Source organism: Lactuca virosa, chromosome 2 (assembly GCF_052849685.1).
Source record: "Lactuca virosa cultivar CGN04683 chromosome 2, Lactuca_virosa_CGN04683_v6, whole genome shotgun sequence".
In the NCBI taxonomy this organism is placed as follows: Eukaryota; Viridiplantae; Streptophyta; class Magnoliopsida; order Asterales; family Asteraceae; genus Lactuca; species Lactuca virosa.
Window position 1 is genome coordinate 233,778,607 of NC_136427.1, and position 14,070 is coordinate 233,792,676.

Here is a 14,070-nt window from a genome sequence, read left to right on the forward strand (position 1 = left end):
ATCCTACTCATATACCGAGTGATTCACCATGACACTATTTGTCTATTAGAAAGCATACCCAGTCACCTTCCCTCATTGCATCATCTCAATCTCCAAACCAGAATAGGATGTAGATGCTTACTCACTTTCATATTGATCTTGTTCAACCTTCAATAGTCGATACCCAACCGCGTGTATTATATTTCTTTTTAAGGAAATGGACTAATGCTCCCTAAGACGAAGAACTCTATCAAATAAACTCGCACTCAATCAACCTTGAATTAGCGACAAAATCTCCTTTAATTCCAAAGGAGCCAACCTAAAAGGTACTTTGGCTTTAGGAGCTACACCAGGAATAAGGTCAAACTGAAACTTTACCTAGCGTGGTGTTTATACACCCGACAACTCATCAGGGAAAAACTTCACTATATTTCCTAATAAGCTCCATATCAGAGTGACCCATTGTCTTCCTTGAGCTCCCCACTACATGATCCAAGAAGACGATGCAAATGTTTGCTATAAAACTTGCATTATTTTAACACTGAAATAATGGGAGTAGACCCTAGACTTTTCTCCCTATGAATGTAGACATAACCTCCCTCGACAAGCAGAATACGCACACACTTTAGCGGATACAACTTCGGGCTAATTTGCGGAAAGCCAATCCATACCAATGACAACATCGAACAAATTGCTCTTGGTCGTAATCCGGTCAAATGAAAAGTATGTGCCCCAAACATAATGGAACACCCATTAAACTTTTCTCAAACGGAAACAAAATTCCCTACCGCTATATCAATGCCTAAAACATAACAAGCATAGAAGGAAATGACACAAAAGGTCTACCATTCAAACATCTATTCCACCTCTAAGTATCGTCCACCAGGTCTTCGAGTTTCCTCGTGGTTCCTTCAGTCCAAAATATATATCTTGTGCTTATGATAGTACGAGCCCACTACTAACATTCACACCTATATATTTGCTTCTGGAATTACCATGAAGTCACCTGTCTCCTTGATCTAGGTTAGAGGCTTGCACACCTATTTTGGTTTCCAAATTCCATACCCTACTAGAACCCTTAGACTCTATAAAGGTTCTCTTCCTTGTCCAATGCCGACAAACGATAAGCCAATTTCCCGAAACGTTGCTGAATCCGTGCAGTTCATGCATCACCCTAACATGATCTTCCATTTCTATGATGTGCACAACAATATTCGAACTACTAATGTTTTGTGGTAATTGAGCTTATGGGCAACGAGCAACTCCCCTAACATCGAACGATATTAATGATTATAAGATCCACGAGCATAAATAGAAGATTTTTTAATATCGAAATGAATCAGAGTCCTAAATTCATATAGCAAATAACATATAACTTTCATCATACACCCTCACCCCCTTAAGAGTCTAAAGCACCTAATTAAGCCAGTCTACACTATGAGTCTAAACATCGGCCTCTTTATTCATTTTACTCATAGCATGGCTCCAATACTAACTTGTTGTTGGATTAAGTGTCTAAGGTCATAACTAAATTGGTGTAACTATCTGAATAAAAGCAAAGTCATTTTTGGGCTACCCTCAATAGCTAGAAATAACTAGAAATTACTTTAGGAGAGAGGATAATTGATTTGTTTTTCTATTATATGATTAATAAATTAATATGAAATCAATAGAAATTAATCTAGAATTAATCAAAATTAATTGGAATTAATTTCTGGATTAATTAGAATTAATTAAAGGTCCAATGATTGAATTGTAATTATTCATAATTGAGCTAGGAAATAATTCTAGAACCCATACAGGGTGGTGGACGATTTTAAGGACTTTTGGAGGAATTTCGAAGGCTTGAAAAACTGATAAGGATTACTATATTTGAAAAGATAAAATAGTATTATTTTATTATTCAAATATAAGGTTGTCATTGTACCACCAACACTATAAATAGGACCCCCAATGAATGCAAATTTCATTCATGCTCTTCCCAAGAGGCTTATGGCCGAATTTCTCCATCCCTCTCCTCTATCTTCTGATTCTAGGGTATTGAGTTTGACGCATTAGAGGGGTGACACTTGTGACCCTTGCTTTTCAAGACAATCAAGGAGAAGATTCAAGAAACAACAATGGATTGTTGACAAGATACACCTGTTCTTGCTTTTGGGTTTTTGTTCGGGAAGTCTTAAGATGAGGATGAGTTGATATAAATTTAGAGCTTCTCGTTACCTATTCATGGATATAAAGAACATCAAAAATGGATTTAGAACGAAGGAGTTATGGTCAATTTAAGTTGAAGTGTTTTGAAGCATGGTCTAGTACGCGAGGCGTACTCATTGAGTACACAGCGCGTAGTGAAGGAAGTGATCGCGGGTGACATTTGAGTACACTGGGCGTACTCAGGAGTACGCGGGACGTACTCCCTTCAGCTTGAAACCCTAATATTTAGGGTCTTGCCCCTATTTAAGCTCAGTATGTCTTGGGGTCTTGCCTCTTATCAGCCTTCATACCTCCTAAAACCTAATCTCGACCCCCTTAGCCACCATCTTGGAATCCTTAAGCTTTTGTGAGGAATCTTGGTGTCTTCTTGAACATTTTGAAGAGATTGAATGTTGTTGAATAATCATCACTTGGAGTGGAGCTTGGAGATCCAGAAGTTACTCAACATTTGCAACCTATTAAAGGTAAAAGGCTCCAATCTTGACATCTATTTTGGTAGATCTAGTTTGGGGTGTTTTATGGCACATTTTGGTCTTTTTTTGGGTTGTATTTATGAGGATGAGTTTGTCCCGGGAGATTGGTCACTAGATCTGGACGTTTAAGGTGTCCCAAATGCATAAACAGGTAATCTTGATGGTTGATATCTACCCATGCATGTATATTTAGCTCTTTTGTGGAAGTTATGAAGCTAGGGCTTGGATTTGGGACCCATTGAGCCATGAAAAAGCTCAAAGTTAATGACTTTATGGATTAAGGCATGATTTTGAACTAGTTCTGAGCATTGGACGTTTTGGCTTAAAGGTTTAAGACCTTTTCTAAATAGTTTAAGAGTTGGCAGCGTACGCGGGGAGTACCTCTTAATACGCAGCGTGTACTGAGTTAATCCCCATGATTTAGTCAAAGTCGAAGTACGTTGGGCATACCAACTGAGTACGCAAGGCGTACTCAATCTGTTTAGGCTTCTTTGATTTTGTTGACTTTTTGACCTTTGACCATTGACCAGAAGTGTGACCAGAGTTGACCAATGGAAATTTTAGGCCTTTTATGGAATTAGGCCTTCTTGAGTTATGCCCATGATGGGTTTTGGGCCCAATTTGGATATTGGGCCATATTGGGCTTTTTTTGCTTTTGGTTTGGGCTTTGGATTGTGGGCCAAGTGAGGAAAGGGTAAAATGGACTTTTACCCTGAGTATTGGGCAGACGAACTAGGTTTCTAGCTATGTGTTAAGGACCAATCATTTATTTGGTGTTATTTGATGTTGTTAGCGCGGGGATTTTCCGGATCGGCAGTTCGAGCTTTTGTGTGTGATATTCAACAGCTTGAGGTGAGTCTCCTCACTCTACTATGGGTCATGTCGACCCCTTGGCTTAAGAGAATAGGAAGACCAGGGGTGGCCCTTGGCATTTGTATGAAAGATCGGAGGTGGATCCTGAAAAATTATATGCAAGACCAGAGATCGGACACTGGAAAATAGATAGATAGTTTATGTGTATAGATCATACGCTAGTTGTCTTTGTGATGGTTACATGGAAGACCAGGAGGTGGCTCTTGGAACTTGTCTATAAGACCCAGGGTTTTGGCCCCTGGCCTGGCAAGGAAAGACCATGATACGGCTCATGGCATAATGACAAGACTATGGTTGACACATAGCATTCTATATTGTATGTATGGTATGTGGTATTTGAGGAACTCACTGAGCTTTGTGCTTACGATTTTTATGGTTATGATTTCAGGTACTTCCGGTTCGAAAGAGAAGGGCTTGACTTGATCGCAAAGCATCCACCCATGTTTCCACATTATGATGATTTTGGGATAATACTTTGATAACTGTTTTCTTATAAAGTACTTTTGAATGTTTAGAAGAAGGATAATGAATGTTGACTTAAAGATAATTAATTTTTTGGCTGAATTAAAAATAAAATTTTAACCACATAATTTTTGGACATTACATATATATTAAATCGACTTCTTTAAACCGACTCTCTTAGGTTAGATGGAAACCCTCTCTCGCCTCCTCACATAACTTCTAAATTCTAACTTCTCTTTCTTCTCCCTCGGGAATGGCTCATTTGTTATGGGATCTTCCTTGAATTTAATATTGGGAAAGATGTCCACGAAGAGCTTATCTAAAATCAATAATGTGTCAACTTTAGATAAGTTGTTATTCCCATAAAATGTAAATTTGTCAAATATGTTTTTCTTTTATCATTATGTCTATGCCCTCGATATTCCAAAATGACTTTTTGTGAACATGTGAACATATGAAATGAATTTTCATTTAAGTGAAATGTTTCACTAAAAGGCAAGACAAGAGTAATTTGAAAATCACCAAAAGTTTCTAATTGCATTCGAATTGAAGAAGAGAGTTTTATATGTAATCAATGAGAGCTACATAGACAAACTAGAGAATCTCAATGTTACCCTTAATAAGAGGCTTGCTATAGATCCTGTGTTTGGATCTTTTATTAGTTCTTATGATAACTTCGACTTGATTTATCATATGAATAGTATGGAGGAAAACATTAATGGGTTTCTTAAACCTTATCCAAACTATGAAACTAGAAAGGGATTAGATTTCTTATCCAATTCCAGTTTTCGCTTTTGAATGCTAGTGAAAATAAAAGGGAACATTTGATCCTTAAATGGAAAGGAACGGTTTAGGTCGGAACTTGCCATTATGAAGAAATGAAAATTATATGCCCTCTATTCCACATAACCGTTATTCAAAAGAGATAAGTTGCAATTACAAGGATCATGAAATGAATATTCCCTAAGTATTTTGAGATGGTTAAAGTCAAATGTTCGACTCTACATCAAGTACTTGAATATTTAAACTCCAAATACATCTAATTCATGGTTCCTTGATGTATGATGTGGTGATCACATTTGGATGGCATTGTAGGATCTATAGAAAATAAGGAATCTAAGCATTGAGAGCTAAACCTAATCATTGGAATGGGAAAATGTCGCATGTCTCAATTATTGAAGATTTCGAGCTTGTGCTTAGTAGTGGTGTAACGCCGTAAATTTTCAAACAAATTTTTCATTTTTAAAATCACATAAATCTCATCAACACGTTTCACAAAATCCCCAAAATGTCAAATTATCAAAAACACATATTCATAATTGTTTGAATAAAATCCAGGATCCTCAAAAACATAACTCCATCTTGTGTGTACAATCAAGCTGGCGCCTTCCCGCGATCCTGAGAAGTACCTGAAACACATTTCACATAACACGGTAAGCACAAAGCTTAGTGAGTTCCCCAAAATACTACACATAACTCATTAGCCTCTCATGGTTGTATCTCAAATAAGACCCTCTGGTCGATGTGTCGCAGTGGAGCCCTCCGGTTCCACAACTCGGGTGGACCCTCTGGTCCTAACTCAGTGAAGCTCAGCATAATACACAGCATAAATCACAAAGACATAATGCAGGATATCACAATACTTAATATAAGCACACAAGACCCTCCGGTCACACCAAATTACAACTCAAGGTAAGTATAGTGAGAAGACTCACCTCGTAAGCAAGCAAATAAACCTCGTACTCGAATCACCGGTCTAGCCTCCTCCTAACACATACCATAATTATCTCTAATTAATAAACGACCCTCAAAGAAGCTAGGCTAAACCACTACATATTCACAGAAGGATAAAAGACCAATTTACCCTTCCATGGCCTCTATAATCCACAATTTGACCAAACCCTAAAAGTAAACAAAAGTCGACTGCAGCGCATACGCTGGGCGTACAACCCCTTTACAGTGGGTGTACTCCCTCACCATGCATCGGGGATCCTCGACCCTACGATGCGCGTACCTAGGAGTATGCTCGGTGTACATCCCAGACTTGTCCTTCCTACTCTCTTGGTCTTAATCTGTTAAGACCATAACTCTACTCTCAGATCTGGACTCCCTAAAGGCTCATACTCCATAAAGTTTGTGACTTTAAGCCTTTGCATGGCTGAGAAAGTCCCAAACCCAAAAACTCTCACTCTATTCTCCCAAAAATGCTCATATCTCATGCATGGGGTGGTTTTGACGTCCAAGACTCCATTTGTATGAATCCACTCCATTAAAAACACTCAAAGGGATAGATATTAGGCTCTAGAGTTCAGCAACTCATAAAGCTTCAAGCTTTGGGACCAAAAACCCTAAAATGGACCATAACATGCACAAATCAAAAAGGATGAGAAAGCTTTGAGCTTTATACCTTCAAATGATGCTCCAACCACAGAAAAGCTAAGATCCAAGGCCTAGACTCCAACTCTATTCTCTTTAATGCTCCTTCTTCACTCCAAGGATACCACAAAAACACTTAGAAGCTCACAAATAGACACTCAATTTAAAGGAACAAAAATTAGAATTTTGAGAGGGTTGAATGCTGGAAATGGTGGCCAGAAATGAGGCCATCATGCTCCTTAAATAGGGATACACCCCGCAATTAGGGTTTTCACCCTGAGCCTAGTAAGCCCAGCGTACTGGTGGCTTCCGCATTCAAAACACGCACATGAGTACGTTGAGCGTACACACGCGTACGCCCTGCGTACTCATTTACCACCTTTTCTCAATTAAAGGGCCAAACTTGACATCTATAATAAAACAAGGGTTTATTAGATATACCTGGTCTTGGGATGTTACAAATGGAGTTAGAATTAAACTAGTTATTTTCTATTACTCTTTGGATATGTCTAGAAACCATATTTCATCTTATGCGTTGTATAAACATTAATTACAATTTTCCATTTGATAATGGATGGGTGACAATTCTAGTTTATAAAAATAAATGTTTTATGTTTAAAACTTTTTCTTGGAAGTGGCATTTATAAAATTGTAGTTTCTAATAATAGCAATGATAACTTGAATATTTAGTCAGTTTAGATATGATCGTGCTTATGGCATGATCTCCTTGACCAAATTCGTAAGAATCGCATCACCAAGCTCCAATTTGTAACAACCCAAAAATCATGACCAAAAATTTCTTTTTAAAACATTAATAAAACCATAAGTATCAAATCATTTCAACCATAACTAAAGATTGACATATAAAATTAGGGTATCATTTCAAAACATGTTCTAATTATCAGAGTAAAAACATCACAGGCTAAAACTTCGTGGTGTTTGCCATGCGATCATCCCGAGCTCTTCCCTCCGCTACCGGAAGTACCTGAAACAGAAACTGAAAACCGTAAGAACCAAGCTTAGTGACTTCCCCAACCTACCACATACCATATACATATAACCACATATTGGCCCCCCGCCCGCTTCATCGGGCCCCGCCCGACATCAGGCCCCGCCCGACATCGAGCCCCACTCGGTATACAGATTTGTCTCTCTTAGGCCCCGCCTGTCTCTCGGCCTTGCCCGCTAAACACATACATACAGTCAAATAACATACTTGCACATAAATAATCATACCCTAACTGTACCCTGATCTAAGGCCTCGCCTAACTTGGGCCCCACCCCTGGTCTGCTACTGAGAAGCTGTGGAACCCGGTCCATACTCCTGCTTGTAGTGAGATACGGGCCTCCGCCCACACTCACTCCCTTCCTATCACGGGCCTCGCCCCTACTCTGCTAATATTGAAATATGGAACCCCATCCATACTCTGCTAGTGATGAGATACGGGACCTCGCCCACACTCACCTCCCTACCATGCACATACAAGTATCACCGAGACAACAAGTATAATCTAACATTCAACATAAGAACCTTCCTCGGGATTTCCCCATCATCGGACTCCCGGTCCGAAAACATACTACCATCTAACATACTTCGGGCTTACCCCGACATCGGACCCTCGGTCCGGAATCTATCATACCTACACATGCAAGAATCACAAAGACCTCTATCATTCTAACATTCCTCGGGCCTCGCCCGACATCAGGCCGTAACTCGGAACATATAACAATAAGTGTCTACGAATAACCCCTGAGTCTTCCTACTATACATAAACATAAACATAATGGGCCGGCATTGTGGCCGTAGACCCATGCACATAGTGAGGAGACTCACCTCGCACTGCTGAAGGCTGGCTGAAACACTTCTGACTGCTAACTAGCAACTCCTGAACTGCTGATCCTTCGGCTCCCTGAACTATCAATACCCAAAATAACACTTAGACCACAAAACCCTCAAAAGTCAAACCTGGTCAAACTTGGTCAAAGTCAACGGTCAAAGTCAACGCTCCGAGTTGACCCACCAACTCGTCGAGTCCCACAATCCACCTATTACTTCTGGACTCCGATCCTACTCGTTGAGTTCACCTTTAAACACGTCAGGACCCTTTTTCATCTGACTCGCCGAGTTCACCCTTGAACTCGTCGAGTCCATCTTCATAAGTTAGGGATATTGCCTTGGACTCGCCGAGTTCATCCTTGAACTCGTCGAGTACGGTGATCTTCAAGTCCATAATGAACCCAACTGGCTGAGTCCTCTTCCAACTCAACTCACACCCACTAACAGAAGGGTTTTGGGCAAGAAAACGGCATGACTCGCCAAGTTCACCCTTGAACTCGTCGAGTCCATCTTCATAAGTTAGGGATATTGCCTTGGACTCGCCGAGTTCATCCTTGAACTCGTCGAGTACGGTGATCTTCAAGTCCATAATGAACCCAACTGGATGAGTCCTCTTCCAACTCAACTCACACCCACTAACAGAAGGGTTTTGGGCAAGAAAACGGCATGACTCGCCGAGTCCTATGAGCGACTCGCTGGGTCCCTCTAAGTCCAATTCTATTCGGACGATTTCAGTCGGGCACAAAGCATCCATGACCCAGATCTAACCTTCTAGGGTCGGAATAACACGCAAAGCTACTGCCTTTACATCTATGCATGGCCCTTTTTGCTCAAAAGGCCAAATCAACCTCTTAAACCTTGCATGGGGAGTTCTAATGGCATAAAGCTTCCACCTTTATGCCTTAACCACCCTAAATACTTCCAGATCTGAAAGGATCTTGCTTGGGGACGTCCAAATCCCACAAGCAACCATTCTTGGACCAAAATCTTCATAAAAAGGGGAAAAGAATAGATCTAATGAACTAATGATCAAGTTAGAGACTTGATTACCAGAAAGTGATGAGATTGGGAAGCTACTTCTGGATCCACAAGCCTTTCCTTGAGCCTTTAAGTTCCCTCTTCTTCTTCTTGACTTCAAGAACACAAAATTCTCTCAAAAGTGGCTCACAAGCATTAGGGTTTCAAGATCTGTGGGTTCTGATCTTGGAGGCAGGAAATGAGACCAAGAGAAGGGAAAAAGATGCTTAAATAAGGTACCAAGTCCCGAACTTAGGGTTTTCCAAACCCAGACCAACTTGTCGAGTCGGCCCACCGACTCGTCGAGTAAGTCACTTAACCCGCGACGTAAGAATCCGCTCCTACTCATCGAGTTCCTCCTTGGACTCGACGAGTAGACCTCTTGACTTGGGGTTTTTCTTTCCTTTCTTGACCTTCTGAATTCGGGGTGTTACAACTCTCCCCCACTTAAACTAGACTTCGTCCTTGAAGTCTGCTTCAACTCACAATCGCGCAACCTCTCACGACATTCCTAATCATCTCATACCTTGTCTGCTCAGTCCAACCCTTGAAAATATCATCCTGAGAACGATCCAATCACTACAACCTTCGAGTACAACACTCTTACTCAACCAGTAATACTTCCGGTACTCCCCGAGCACTTACACTTGATATCCAAGGGGTTCATCACCTTCCGCTGCACTGTCACTGGCCTTCCCAAGGCAACTCGCCATAAGCAATAAACCTTTTCTATCTCCATCAAGATCAAACCTTCTGCTGCAACTGCAATCCCGGCCACTCCAAGTGCCGACCGTCACCAATACTCACTAAATAGTTCCACTTACTATGCTCTACAGCCGAAAACCCCACCCAACGTGTGAATCAGATAATCTTTCGAGTAACGATTCCTATCTGCAACGGTAAAGACTTAGACAAGAGCTACACAACAAAGTCAAATCAATCACTCTGAGATTATTTAATTTCGCCGTGAGTGACTTAGTATCTCCTGATCGGCCCAGTGCTCTACGCACTAATTCCCTTATCGCCACTCCTGCCTGAAATCTTGCTGACTCTCATCCTCCTTCCGGATGAACCAAGATCACCCTGGTCCCAACTGATCTGCCATTACTCGAGATACCGGTTCCTTACCGGTTACTGAACGCAAGGACAATCCCTCGGTCGCTCTCAGCGACTTTCGAAGATACTACGACTTCCTGAACTGCTCTACCTACCTAGCCACTCTGGCTATAGAAAATATGGGATCCTAGATCCCCTACCCTGACCCTAAGGTCTCTACCAGGTCCCACCTGCTGCCATAATTACACGGGCCTCGCCCACGGGTCTCACCCAAACTACATGTCGGAGCGGACTCTCCCACAGGTCTCACCTATCTAGGGTTATGCAGGCCCACTCCTCCTCTAATCTCAACTTGCTATCCTTTTTTTGTTTCTTATCATGCTAATTAGGAGATACGCCCACACTCCGCTAACTAGGCTACTAATAAATGCCACGGCTTACCCGCAGTCTCACAACACTTCCCTCACCGACTTACTGCTGGGGGAATGATGCGGCTACTTCTTCCCTTGGCCACACAGGTGGCTCTCCCCCACTTCGATTCAGCTAGCTCCTCACTGGTCACATCTTGGAAGAATTTCCTAATTCTCCCCATCATACTCTGGCCACTCTGCTGACAACCCATGCTACCACTGCTGGTGATCTAACCGTCCTATTCCCAAACGATACCTCCCCCCGAAAACTAGTGAGACACTCTCGAGTTCCACACATGCATGTTACAGTTACTGCATCCTGATTAACCCGCTCTAAAAGGAAACGACCTCTAACCATCATTCTAAAATCCAGGGTATGCAGATGGCATATAAATCAATCACAAGCAGACCACAAAATTCTGAAATACCATTACTATTACCGATGCAGAACCATAACAGTAAAATCATAACAAAACTGCTAGGGAGAAAGAAAGATACGCACCTGACACATCGATGGCTGCTCACACCTCCTCTGAAACCAACTGGTACACCCTGCTCCTCGCCGTAGGCGCCCCTGCCCGGGCCTAACGGCCGTCGGTGATCCTCAAAGTCGCAGGGGCAGGTGCCATCACCTGTCCTGCTGAAAGAAAACTCGGACATTGGTCCTTCTTGTGGCCCCTCTGACTGCAATGGAAACATATAAGGTCTAATCCCTGGGTGGTGGTAGCAGTACAATCTCTGCTAAAATAACCGATTCAGCCGCACTTGAAGCAGCCTGAATCACCCCCACTACCGCTCCTACACGCACCCTCGTGCGTCCTGCCGCACTTGCCACAGCGGCCCCGGTCCTGAGGACCTCTCAATCTAGAATCTGATGTCTTGGACTTCTTGCCCGAACCCATAGATACTTGAACCTCTGCTAGCTTCCTCTTCTTTTCTGTCTCTAGATCAATCTCTCTCTCTCTCTCTCTCTCTCTCTCTCTCTCTCCCTCTCTCTCTGGCTCGAGCGATCATACCCTAACTGTACCCTGATCTAAGGCATCGCCTAACTTGGGCCCCGCCCTGGTCTGCTACTGAGAAGTTATGGAACCCCGTCTATACTCCTGCTAGTAGTGAGATACGGGCCTCCGCCCACACTCACTCCCTTCCTATCACGTGCCTCGCCCCTACTCTATTAATATTGAAATATGGGACCCCATCCATACTCCTCTAGTGATGAGATACGGGACCTCGCCCACACTCACCTCCCTACCAGGCACATACAAGTATCACCGAGACAACAAGTATAATCTAACATTCAACATAAGAACCTTCATCGGGATTTCCCCGGCATCGGACTCCCAGTCCGGAAATATACTACCATCTAACATACTTCGGGCTTACCCCGACATCGGACCCTCGGTCTAGCATTCTAACATTCCTCGGGCCTCGCCCGACATCAGGCCGTAACCCGGAACATATAACAATAAGTACCTAGGGCTAACCCCCGAGTCTTCCTACTATACATAAACATAAACGTAATGGGCCGGCATTATGGTCGTAGACCCATGCACACAGTGAGGAGACTCACCTCGCACTGCTGAAGGCTGACTGAAACACTTCTGACTGCTAACTGGCAACTCCTGAATTGCTGATCCTTCGGCCCCCTGAACTATCAATACCCAAAATAACACTTAGACCACAAAACCCTCAAAAGTCAAACCTGGTCAAACTTGGTCAAAGTCAACGCTCCGAGATGACCCACCAACTCGTCGAGTCCCACAATCCACCTATTACTTCTGGACTCCGATCCTACTCGTCGAGTTCACCTTTAAACACGTCAGGACCCTTTTTCATCTGACTCGCCGAGTTCACCCTTGAACTCGTCGAGTCCATCTTCATAAGTTAGGGATATTGCCTTGGACTCGCCGAGTTCATCATTGAACTCGTCGAGTACGATGATCTTCAAGTCCATAATGAACCCAACTGGCTGAGTCCTCTTCCAACTCAACTCACACCCACTAACAGAAGGGTTTTGGGCAAGAAAACGGCATGACTCGCCGAGTCCTATGAGCGACTCGCCGGGTCCCTCTAAGTCCAATTCTATTCGGACGATTTCAGTCGGGCACAAAGCATCCATGACCTAGATCTAACCTTCTAGGGTCGGAATAACACGCAAAGCTACCGCCTTTACATCTATGCATGGCCCTTTTTGCTCAAAAGGCCAAATCAAACTCTTAAACCTTGCATGGGGAGTTCTAATGGCATAAAGCTTCCACCTTTATGCCTTTACCACCCTAAATACTTCCAGATCTGAAAGGATCTTGCTTGGGGACGTCCAAATCCCACAAGCAACCATTCTTGGACCAAAATCTTCATAAAAAGGGGAAAAGAATAGATCTAATGAACTAATGATCAAGTTAGAGACTTGATTACCAGAAAGTGATGAGATTGGGAAGCTACTTCTGGATCCACAAGCCTTTCCTTGAGCCTTTAAGCTCCCTCTTCTTCTTCTTGACTTCAAAAACACAAAACTCTCTCAAAAGTGGCTCACAAGCATTAGGGTTTCAAGATCTGTGGGTTCTGGTCTTGGAGGATGGAAATGAGACCAATAGAAGAGAATAAGATCCTTAAATAGGGTACCAAGTCCCGAACTTAGGGTTTTCCAAACCCAGACCAACTCGCCGAGTCGGTGCACCGACTCGTCGAGTAGGTTACTTAACCCGCGACGTAAGAATCCGCTGCTACTCGTCGAGTTCCTCCCTGGACTCGACGAGTAGACCTCTTGACTTGGGGTTTTTCTTTCCTTTCTTGACCTTCTGAATTTGGGGTGTTACACAATTAGTCGGACTTGGAATCATTTAACATTGAGTTGAATGATGTACGTGAGTCTTGTATATTGACAAGTCGACTTAGTCACCATTAACATGGACATGTTATGGATATAAATGATTATTGGGTATCATACACACTAAAGTGTGTGGACCCATCATATCCACCACAAGGGAAAACATATACTACTATGTCATATTTATTGATAGTTTCAATGGATGTTGTTATGTTTATATGATTAAGCATAATTATGACACTTTGAAAATTTTCAAAGAGTATCAGAATAAAGTATGGAATCAATTGAGCATGAAGATAAAGGATCTCCAATCTAAAAGGAAAAGAGAATGCCTTAGTATCGAGTTTTATGATCATCTTAGAGATTGTGGAATGGTTTCCATAATAAGCCTCTCTAAGGACACCATAACGTAATTATGTTGCTAAATGGAGAATCGAATGGTATAAGATTCAATCTATGATGACTTGTGCTTTGCTAACGTTCATGAATTTTGTGAATATACACTTGAAATAGTAGAGCATATCCAACTAAGCAGGTTCTGAAGATACC